We start from the raw sequence: 13041 nt of genomic DNA on the forward strand, positions 1-13041 counted from the left end.
TTATTGAGTTTGTTAGGATGCATTAGTGAGTCTGGACTTCGACCGTATTTTCTTTAAAAATGATTGCTTAACTTTTTTGTTGGAAACTATATATTATTAACATGTAAATATTATGTGATATATTAATCTCTTAACATGTTTGATATTGTGTGATAGATGTCTACCTCTAGCACAAATCCCATTGACTCACCTAATAATAATGAAGAGTCAAATATATATTGGCAAGATTCACAAGTTCCCGAAGAACCGGAAGAAGAGGAAACGGAACGGGAAGAAGAGGAACCGGAAGAAGAGGAACTAGAAGAAGAGGAACCGGAAGAAGAAGAGGTTCCGGAGGGGGAAATGTAGGAACCACAGAAAACCGATCAAATAAAAGAAAATCCTTAACCAATGGACCAAAGTTAATAATGGTCAATGGTGTTTCCGATAAGGAAGCAAAATATTGGGAAAATTACCAATTTTCCGATGAATCGGATCCTGATGAGGATTCCGATGATGTTATAGAAATTACCCCGACCCAATTTAATGAGGCAAAAGAAAATAATAAGGGAAAAGGCATCAAAATAGAGAAATCTGATTCCGACCCCGATGAACTTTATATGTTCCGTCAACACCCGTATTTTCAATATCGTGACAATAACCCGGGAACCTCTAAACCACCAGTTTTTTCAAACCAATGTGGAAAATGACGACTCGTATTAGAGGAACATCATATATCCCTAGAAGATTAGGAAAAAGAACCAAGTCCGAAGAAGAAGAAACCAGTGATTCAGATTAGAGGGGTGTGAGCATGTTGTGTAATAAATGTATTGTAGTGTGCTTGTACTTTTATGTTCTATGTAAAAATTGCTTGTATTGTTTGTTTTTACGAATCTAATCCTTGTCTATTTTACAGTATAAAAACAAAATGGACGTTAAGGGTAGACATCCAAATATTTTAGAAGACCTACCAGAGGATATGATTGAGGAAATCTTGTCTAGAGTCGGTCAAAATTCATCAGCACATTTAGTTATGGCGAAATTAACTTGTCAAATATTTGAAAGACTTTCCAGAAATGCCTTAGTTTATAAAAGGCTTTCCTTTGATAGGTGGGGTATATCACATTGGGGAGACTTTAAGTTACGTCGTGTTTTCTTTAAATCGTTAAATGCGGGGAACCCAAATGCAATTTTACGCTACGGGTTAAGAACCTATTTTGACTCAACATATCCCAACATAGGATTTCGTGAATTAGAAAGAGCTTCTAACATGCAACATAAAGAAGCATGTTATGCTTACGGGTTAGTGATGTTCGCTTCTTACTAAAGTGAGAAAAAGAACATCGGATTGCAGCTTTTAAATAAAACTTTCCCACAAGTGACGGATTCAGTAGTTGGGGTGAGAAACAAGGTTTTTAGATTATTACGGGGCTGTTGGACATTACGAAACCCTCATCCTTTTGACGAGATTACAACATGCTGCCTAGCTAATGGTCATAACGGTTATTTTCCACAAGACAAAGGATGGGAAGTCGTTTTAGTAAAACCAGAATGCATGACTTGTTTCTGGACTTATGAATTACGTGTCTTTATTTCCTTTGCTGAACAACTTGCGTATTAACTAGATTTATCTTCAAAACTGTCCTGTATCATAGTGTACTATATTTCATGTTATATGTAATATAGTGAAGTTGTAAGTTTGAAGAATATTTGTATGTGATATATTATTATAATCAGTTTTTCATATGGAATTGTAGTAGTTGAATTGTATATTAGCTACTAAGTATGAACTTAACGGGTAGGTAGTACCCGAATTTAAACTTATAAAACGCTAATATGAAGAAAAAGATTTTATAAATGAGTTCATATTATGCTACGAGATACTATTGACTACTCTTAATATTATGTATTATTAAATTGTTTCATTTGGCTATTTTGAAGAAAATGGCACCGACTACTCGACACACCTTGAATATGAGCGAAGAGGAATTTCGTGCCTTTCTTGCTTCAAATATAGCCGCAGTACAGGCCACGCTACATACCAACAATAACTCTGAATCTAGCAATACAGCTAACGGCGTAAGAAATCGTGTAGGATGCTCCTACAAGGAATTCACTGCCTGCAAACCTTCAGAATTTGATGGGACCGAAGGACCAATCGGATTGAAACGGTGGACCGAGAAAGTTGAATCGGTGTTTGCCATAAGTAAGTGTGCTGAAGGACACAAAGTGAAGTACGCTACGCATACCTTCACAGGTATTGCGTTAACATGGTGGAATACCTATCTAGAGCAAGTGGGACAAGATGCTGCTTACGCGCTACCGTGGTCAGCATTCAAGCACTTGATGAACAAGAAGTACCGTCCCAGAACCGAGGTCAATAAGCTCAAGTCAGAACTTAGAGGGTTACGAACACAGGGATTCGATATTACTTCGTACGAAAGACGATTCACAGAATTGTACCTATTGTGTCCGAGAGCGTTCGAAGATGAGGAAGAAAAGATCGACGCGTTTGTGAAAGGGTTACCGGAGAGAATCCAAGAAGATATAAGTTCACACGAGCCTGCCTCCATATAAAAGGCATGTAGAATGGCTCACAAACTAGTGAACCAGATTGAGGGAAGAATTAAAGGACAGGCGGCCGAAGAGGCCAACGTGAAGCTAGTCAAAAGAAAGTGGGAGGAAAATGGTGATAAGAGTCACCAAAACAACAACAACTATCCTAACAATCGCAACATCAATCGCAACCACAACAAACGACACAACAACAACAACAACAACAACAACAACAATAACAACAACAACAACAACAACAACAACAACAACAACAACAACAACAACAACAACAACAACAGCAACAGCAACAACTACAACAATCATTCCAACAACGATAACAACCGCAACAACAACAACAATCAGAAGCAGCTATGCCAAAGGTGTGAAAAGTATAACTCGGGATTCTGAACCAAATTTTGCAACAAGTGTAAAAGAAATGGTCATAGCGAGGCAAAGTGTGAGGTCTATGGACCAGGGGTTAACAGAATGAAAGGAACAAATGGTGTCGGAACGAGTAATGGCGGAGCAAGTAGTGTCGGAGCAAGTTATGCCAATGTAGTTTGTTATAAATATGGAAAACCGGGCCACATTATTAGAAATTGCCCGAACCAGGAGAACACGAATGGATAAGGCCGCGGAAGAGTTTTCAATATTAATGCGGCAGAGGCACAGGAAGACCCGGAGCTTGTTACGGGTACGTTTCTTATTGACAATAAATCTGCTTACGTTTTATTTGATTCGGGTGCGGATAAAAGCTATATGAGTAGAGATTTTTGTGCTAAATTAAGTTGTCCATTGACGCCGTTGGATAGTAAATTTTTACTCGAATTAGCAAACGGTAAATTAATTTCAGCAAATTATATATGCCGTAATCAAGAGATTAAACTGGGTAGCGAAATATTTAAGATTGATTTGATACCAGTAGAGTTAGGGAGTTTTGATGTAATAGTTGGCATGGACTGGCTGAAGGAGATGAAAGCAGAGATCGTATGTTATAAAAATGCAATTTACATTGTACGAGAAGAAGGAGAACCCTTAATGGTGTATGGAGAAAAGGGCAACACGAAGGTACATCTTATTAGTAATTTGAAGAAACAAAAACTAATAAGAAAAGGTTGCTATGCTGCTATAGCACACATCGAGAAAGTACAAACTAAAGAAAAGAGCATCAATGATGTTCCCATCGCAAAAGAATTTCCCGATGTATTTCTGAAAGAATTACCGGGACTACCTCCACATTGATCTGTTGAATTTCAAATAGATCTTGTACCAGGAGCTGCACCAATAGCTCGTGCTCCTTACAGACTCGCACCCAGTGAGATGAAAGAACTGCAAAGCCAACTGCAAGAACTATTAGAACGTGGTTTCATTCGACCAAGCACATCACCATGGGGAGCTCCTATTTTGTTTGTCAAGAAGAAGGATGGTACATTTAGGTTGTGTATTGACTACAGAGAGTTGAATAAACTTACCATCAAAAACCGTTATCCACTGCCGAGAATTGACGACTTATTTGATCAACTACAAGGCTCGTCAGTTTATTCGAAAATCAATTTACGTTCTGGATATCATCAAATGCGAGTAAAGGAGGATGATATTTCATAAACTGCTTTTAGGACGCGTTATGGTCATTACGAGTTTATGGTTATGCCATTTGGATTGACTAACGCACCAGCTGTGTTCATGGACCTTATGAACCGAGTGTGTGGGCCATATCTTGACAAGTTTGTCATTGTTTTCATCGATGACATACATATTTACTCAAAGAATGATCAAGAGCACGAAGAACATTTGAGAAAAGTGCTAGAAGTATTGAGGAAAGAAAAACTCTACGCTAAGTTTTCAAAGTGTGCATTTTAGTTGGAAGAAGTTCAATTCCTCGGTCACATAGTGAACAAAGAAGGTATCCAGGTGGACCCGGCAAAGATCGAAACCGTTGAAAAGTGGGAAACCCCAAAAACTCCAAAGCATATACGTCAATTTTTAGGATTGGCTGGTTACTACAGAAGATTCATCCAAGATTTCTCCAAAATAGCAAAACCCTTGACTGCATTAACGCTTAAAGGGAAGAAATTTGAATGGATGGATGAACAAGAGAAGGCGTTTCAATTATTGAAGAAAAAGCTAACTACGGCACCTATATTGTCATTGCCTAAAGGGAATGATGATTTTGTGATTTATTGTTACGCATCAAAGCAAGGTCTCGGTTGTGTATTAATGCAATGAACGAAGGTGATTGCTTATGCGTCTAGACAATTGAAGATTCACGAGCAAAATTATACAACTCACGATTTGGAATTGGGTGCTGTTGTTTTTGCATTAAAGACTTGGAGACATTATTTATATGGAGTCAAAAGTATTATATATACCGAACACAAAAGTCTCCAACATATATTTAATAAGAAGTAACTGAATATGAGACAATGCATGTGGATTGAACTGTTGAATGATTATGATTTTGAGATTCGATACCACCCGGGGAAGGCGAATGTGGTAGCCGACGCTTTGAGTAGAAAGGACAAAGAACCTATACGGGTAAAAGCTATGAATATAATTATTCGTACTAACCTTACTACTCAAATAAAGGAGGCGCAACAGGGGGTTGTAAAAGAAGGAAAGTTGAAGAATGAGATACCCAAAGGATCAGAGAAACATCTTAATATTCGGGAAGACGGATCCCGATATAGGGCTGATAGAATTTGGGTACCAAGGTTTGGAGATGTGAGAGAAATGGTACTTAAAGAAGCACATAAAAGCAGATATTCAATACATCCCGGAGCGGGGAAGATGTATAAAGATCTCAAGAAACACTTTTGGTGGCCGGGTATGAAAGCCGATATTGCGAAATATATAGGAGAATGTTTGACGTGTTCTAAGGTCAAAGCTGAACATCAGAAACCATCAGGTCTACTACAACAACCTGAAATCCCGGAATGGAAATGGGAAAACATTACCATGGATTTCATTACTAAATTGCCAAGGACTACAAGTGGTTATGATACTATTTGGGTAATAGTTGATTGTCTCACCAAGTCAGCACACTTCCTACCAATGAGAGAAGATGACAAAATGGATAAGTTGGCGCTATTGTATTTGAAGGAGGTTGTCTCCAGACATGGAATACCCGTCTCTATTATCTCTGATAGAGATGGTAGATTTTTTTCAAGGTTCTGGCAGACATTGCAACAAGCATTGGGGACTCGTCTAGACATGAGTACTGCCTATCATCCACAAACTGATGGGCAGAGCAAAAGGACAATACAAATGCTTGAAGACATGCTACGAGCATGTGTTATTGATTTTGGAAACAGTTGGGATCGATACCTACCGTTAGCAGAATTTTCCTACAACAACAGTTATCATTCTAGTATTGAGATGGCGCCATTTGAGGCACTTTATGGTAGAAAGTGCAGGTCTCTGATTTGTTGGAATGAAGTGGGGGATAGACAGATTACGAGTCCGGAGATAATACAAGAAACTACCGAGAAAATCATCCAAATTCAACAACGATTGAAAACCGCCCAGAGTCAACAAAAGAGCTACGCGGACAGTAAAAGAAAAGATATAGAGATTGAAATTGGAGAAATGGTCATGCTTAAGGTTTCACCTTGAAAAGGCATTGTTCGATTTGGTAAACGGGGGAAACTAAATCCAAGGTACATTGGACCATTCAAGATTATAGATCGTGTCGGACCAGTAGCTTACCAACTGGAGCTACCTCAACAACTCGTAGCTGAACATAACACTTTCCACGTCTCGAATTTGAAGAAATGGTTTGCTAAAGAAGATCTCACTATTCCATTAGACGAAATCCAAATCAATGAAAAACTTCAATTCATTGAAGAACCCGTCGAAATAATGGATCATGAGGTTAAGAGACTTAAGCAAAACAAGATACCGATTGATAAGGTTCGCTGGAATGCTCGTAGAGGACCCGAGTTCACCTGGGAGTGTGAAGATCAGATGAAGAAGAAATACCCGCATCTATTTCCAGAAGATTCGTCAAAACCTTCAACAGCTTAAAATTTCGGGACGAAATTTATTTAATGGGTAGGTACTGTAGTGACCCAAACTTTTCCATGTTTATATATATTAATTGAGATTGATATTTACATAACTAAATGTTTCCAATGTGTTAAGCAATCAAACTTGTTAAGACTTGATTAATTGAAATAGGTTTCATATAGACAATTGACCACCCAAGTTGACCGGTGATTCACGAACGTTAAATCTTGTAAAAACTATACGATGACATATATATGGTTATATATATAGTTAACATGATTTTATTATAATTAAGTATCTCATTAGGTATTTTAACAATGAGTTATATACATAAAAATGAGTCTATTAAATTAAGAAACTCGAAAACGATATATATAACGATTATCGTTATAACAACGTCTTACTAGGTACATATGAATCATATTAAGATATTGATACACTTGGTTAATTATGCTAAATAATAAGTAAATATATCATTAAGTGTATTAACAATGAACTACATATGTAAAAATAAGACTACTAACTTAATGATTTTGAAACGAGTCATATATGTAACGATTATCGTTGTAACGACATTTAACTGTATATATATCATACTAAGATATATTATATATCATAATATCATGATAATGTAACAATTTAACATCTCATTTGATATAATAAATAATGGGTTAACAACATTTAACAAGATCGTTAATCTAAAGGTTTCAAAACAACATTTACATGTAACGACTAACGATGACTTAACGACTCAGTTAAAATGTATATACATGTAGTGTTTTAATATGTATTCATACACTTTTGAAAGACTTCGAGACACTTATAAAAATACTTCTACTTAACAAAAATGCTTACAATTACATCCTCGTTCAGTTTCATCAATAAAAATGCTTACAATCCATATACCAACGACTAAAAACACCTACAAACACTTTCATTCTTCAATTTTATTCATCTAATTAATCTCTCTCAAGTTCCATCTTCAAGTTCTAAGTGTTCTTCATAAATTCCATAAGTATAGTTTCATAAAAATCAAGAATACTTCCAAGTTTGCAAGTCTACTTCCAAGCTTTCTAATCCATTCCAAGTAATCATCTAAGATCAAGGAACCTTTGTTATTTACAGTAGGTTATCTTTCTAATTCAAGGTAATATTCATATTCAAACTTTGATTCAATTTCTACAACTATAACAATCTTATTTCGAGTGAAAATCTTACTTGAACTGTTTTCGTGTCATGATTCTGTTTCAAGAACTTTCAAGCCATCCAAGGATCCTTTGAAGCTAGATCCATATTTATCATTTCCAGTAGTTTTATCCAGAAAACTTGAGGTATTATTGATGTTCATAACATCATTCGATTCATACATATAAAGCTATCTTATTCGAAGGTTTAAACTTGTAATCACTAGAACATAGTTTAGTTAATTCTAAACCTGTTCACAAACAAAAGTTAATCCTTCTAACTTGACTTTTAAAATCAACTAAACACATGTTCTATATCTATATGATATGCTAACTTAATGATTTAAAACCTGGAAACATGATGAACACCATAAAATCGGATATACGCCGTCATAGTGAAACCGGGGGCTGTTTTGGTTTTAATAATTAAAATCTATGATAAACTTTGAGTTAAAAGTTGTTCTTCTGGGAAAATGATTTTTCATATGAACATGAAACTATATCCAAAAATCAAGGTTAAACTCAAAGTGAAAGTATGTTTTCTAAAATGGTCATCTAGACGTCGTTCTTTCGACTGAAATGACTACCTTTACAAAAATGACTTGTAACTTATATTTCTGACTATAAACCTATACTTTTTCTATTTAGATTCATAAAATAGAGTTCAATATGAAACCATAGCAATTTGATTTACTCAAAACGGATTTAAAATGAAGAAGTTATGGGTAAAACAAGATTGGATATTTTTGATCTTTTTAGCTAAGGGAAATGTTTAACAAATCTATACAAATCATATCCTAGCTAACTTATATTATATTATACATGTATTCTAATATATTATGTAATCTTGGGATACCATAGACACGTATGCAAATGTTTTGACATATCATATCGACCCATGTATATATATTATTTGGAACAACCATAGACACTCTATATGCAGTAATGTTGGAGTTAGCTATACAGGGTTGAGGTTGATTTCAAAAATATATATACTTTGAGTTGTGATCTAGCTTGAGACGTGTATACAATGTGTCGTGGATTGATTCAAGATAATATATATCGATTTATTTCTGTACATCTAACTGTGGACAACTAGTTGTAGGTTACTAACGAGGACAGCTGACTTAATACACTCAAATTTTTAAAACATAATAAAAATGGTTGTAATTATATTTTAATCATACTTTGATATATATGTACATATTTGTATAGGTTCGTGAATCGATACGTGGCCAAGTCTTATTTCCAAGGAAGGAAATATATGTGAAAGTGAGTTATAGTCCCACTTTTAAAATCTAATATTTTTGGGATGAGAATACATGCAGGTTTTATAAATGATTTACAAAATAGACACAAGTACGTGAAACTACATTCTATGGTTGAATTATCGAAATCGAATATGCCCCTTTAATAAAGTCTGGTAATCTAAGAATTAGGGAACAGACACCCTAATTGACGCGAATCCTAAAGATAGATCTATTGGGCCTAACAAACCCCATCCAAAGTACCGGATGCTTTAGTACTTCGAAATTTATATCATATCCGAAGGGTGTCCCGGAATGATGGGGATATTCTTATATATGCATCTTGTTAATGTCGGTTACCAGGTGTTCACCATATGAATGATGTTTATCCCTATGTATGGGATGTGTATTGAAATACGAAATCTTGTGGTCTATTGTTACTATTTGATATATATAGGTTAAACCTATAACTCACCAACATTTTTGTTGACGTTTAAAGTATGTTTATTTTCAGGTGAATACTAAGAGCTTCCGCTGTTGCATACTAAAATAAGGACAAGATTTGGAGTCCATGTTTGTATGATATTGTGTAAAAACTGCATTGAAGAAACATATGTTGATGTAATATATTTCTATTGTAAACCATTAAGTAATGGTCGTGTGTAAACAGTATATTTTAGATTATCATTATTTGATAATCTAAGAAATGTTTTTAAAACCATTATTGATAAAATAAAGGTTATGGTTGTTTTAAAAATGAATGCAGTCTTTGAAAAACGTCTCATATAGAGGTCAAAACCTCGCAACGAAATCAATTAATATGGAACGTTTATAATCAATATGAACGGGACATTTCACATTAAAGGTTTTCCTTTTTCACGCATAATGCGAATCGCATTTTTGTAACAAACAACCTCTGCTCTTACCTTCTTCAACCAGTCCATGCCAATTATTATATCAAAACTCCCTAACTCGACTAGTATTAAATCAATCTTAAACGTTTCATCACCCAGTTTAATTTCTCTATCCCGACATATATTATCTGCTGAATTTAATTTACCATTTGCTAATTCGAGTAAAAATTTATTATCCAAAGGCGTCAATGGGCAACTTAATTTAGCACAAAATTCTCTACTCATATAGCTTCTATCCGTACCCGAATCAAATAAAACATAAGCAGATTTATCGTCAATACGAAACGTACCCGTAACAAGCTCCGGGTCTTCCTGTGCTTCTGCCGCATTAATATTGAAAACTCTTCCACGGCCCTGCCCACTAGTATTCCCCTGATTCGGGCAATTTCTAATAATGTGGCCTGGTTTTCCACATTTATAACAAACAGCGTTGGTATTACTTGCTCCGACACTATTCGTTCTGGCATTACTTGTTCCGACACTATTTGTTCCTTTAGTTCTGTTAAACTTTGGTCCGTAGACCTCACACTTTGTCGCTCTATGACCATTTCTTTTACACCTGTTGCAAAATGTCGTGCAAAACCCCTGATGATTTTCTTCACACCTATGACATGGCTGTTTTTGGTTTTTGTTGCCGTTGTTGTTATTGAGGTTGTTGTTGGGATTGTTATTGTTGTTGAAACGGTTGTTGTAGTTGTTGTTGTTGTTGGGATGTTTGTTGTAGTTATTGTTAGGATTGCAGTTATTGTTGCGATAGTTGTTGCGGTTGTTGGGATAGTTGTTGCGATTGTGGTTGTAATTGTTATTGTTGTTGTACTGGTGACTCTTGTCACCATTTTTCTCCCACTTCCTCTTGAGTTGTTTCGTGTTGGCTTCTTCGCCTCTTTAATTCTTCCCTCAATCTGATTTATGAGTTTATGAGCCATTCGACTTGCCTTTTGTATGGAAGCGGGCTCGTGTGAACTCACATCTTCTTGAATCCTTACTGGTAACCCTTTTACAAATGCGTCGATCTTCTCTTCTTCATCTTCGAACGCTCCCGGACACAATAGGCACAACTCTGTGAATCATCGTTCATACGTGGTAATGTCGAACCCTTGTGTTCGTAACTCTCTAAGCTCTACCTTGAGCTTATTGACTTCGTTTCTAGGACGGTACTGCTCATTCATCAATTGCTTGAATGCCGACCACGGTAGTGCGTAAGCAGCATTTTGTCCTACATGTTCAAGATAGGTGTTCCACCACGTTAATGCAGTACCTGTGAAGGTATGCGTAGCGTACTTAACTTTGTCCTCTTCAGTACACTTACTTATGGCAAACACCAATTCGACTTTCTCGGTCCACCGTTTTAATCCAATTAGTCCTTCGGTTCCATCAAATTCCAAAGGTTTGCAGGCAGTGAATTCTTTGTAGGAGCATCCTACACGGTTTTTTGCACCGTTAGTTGCATTGCTAGATTCAGAGTTATTGTTCGTATGTAGCGCAGCCTGTACTGCGGCTATGTTTGCAGCAAGAAAGGTACGAAATTCCTCTTCGCTCATATTCATGGTGTGTCGAGTAGTCGGTGCCATTTCCTTCACAATAGCCAACTGAATCGAGTTAATCATACAGAATATTAAGAGTAGTCAATAGTATTTCGAAGCATAATATGAACTCATTTATAAAAGCTTTTTCTTCATATTAGCGTTTTATAAGTTTAAATTCGGGTACTACCAACCCGTTAAGTTCATACTTAGTAGCTAATATATAGTTCAACTACTACAATTCCATATGAAAAACTGATTATAATAATATATCACATACAAATATTCTTCAAACTTACAACATCGCTATATTACATATAACATGAAATATAGTACACTTTGATACAGGACAGTTTTGAAGATAAATCTAGTTAATACGCAAGTTGTTCAGCAAAGGAAATAAAGACACGTAATTCATAAGTCCAGAAACAAGTCATGCATTCTGGTTTTACTAAGACGACTTCCCATCCTTGGTCTTGTGGAAAATAACCGTTATGACCAATGGCTAGGCAGCGTGTTGTAATGTCGTCAAAAGGACGAGGGTTTCGTAATGTCCAACAGCCCCGTAATAATCTAAAAACCTTTTTTCTCACCCCAACTACTGAATCCGTCACTTGTGGGAAGGTTTTATTTAAAACTTGCAATCTGATGTTCTTTTTCTCACTTTGGTAAGAAGCGAACATCACTAACCCGTAAGCATAACATGCTTCTTTATGTTGCATGTTAGAAGCTCTTTCTAATTCACGAAATCCTATGTTGGGATATGTTGAGTCAAAATAGGTTCTTAACCCGTAGCATAAAATTGCATTTGGGTTCCCCGCATTTAACGCTTTAAAGAAAACACGGTGTAACTTACGATCTCCCCAATGTGATATACCCCACCTATCAAAGGAAAGACTTTTATAAACGAAGGCATTTCAGGAAAGTCTTTCAAATGTTTGATAAGTTAATTTTGCCATAATTAATTGTGCTGATGAATTCTGACCGACTCTAGACAAGATTTCCTCAATCATATCCTCTGGTAGATCTTCTAAAATATTCGGTTGTCTACCCTTAACGTCCATTTTATTTTTATACTGTAAAATAGATAAGGATTAGATTCGTAAAAGATAATTAACAAACAATACAAGCAATTTTTACATAGAACATAAAAGTACAAGCACACTATAATACATATAATACACAACATGCTTACAACCCTCTAATCTGAATCACTGCTTTCTTCTTCTTTGGACTTGGTTCGTTTTCCTAATTTTCTAGGAATATATGGTGTTCCTCTAATACGAGCCGTCGTTTTCCACAATGGTTTAGAAAAACCTGGTGGTTTAGAGGTTCCCGGGTCATTGTTACATTTTAGGAAGTACGGATGTTGTCGATACATATAAAGTTCATCGGGGTTGGAATCGGGTTTCTCTATTTTTATACCTTTTCCCTTATTATTTTCTTTCGCTTTATTAAATTGGGTCAAGGTAATTTCTATAACATCATCGGAATCCTCATCGGGATCCGATTCATCGGAAAATTGGTAATCTTCCCAATATTTTGCTTCCTCGGCGGAAACACCATTGACCATTATTAACTTTGGTCCGTTGGTTGAGGATTTTCTTTTATTTAATCGATTTACTATAGGTAT

The sequence above is a fragment of the Rutidosis leptorrhynchoides genome, chromosome 11, assembly GCF_046630445.1.
Source record: "Rutidosis leptorrhynchoides isolate AG116_Rl617_1_P2 chromosome 11, CSIRO_AGI_Rlap_v1, whole genome shotgun sequence".
NCBI lineage: Eukaryota > Viridiplantae > Streptophyta > Magnoliopsida > Asterales > Asteraceae > Rutidosis > Rutidosis leptorrhynchoides.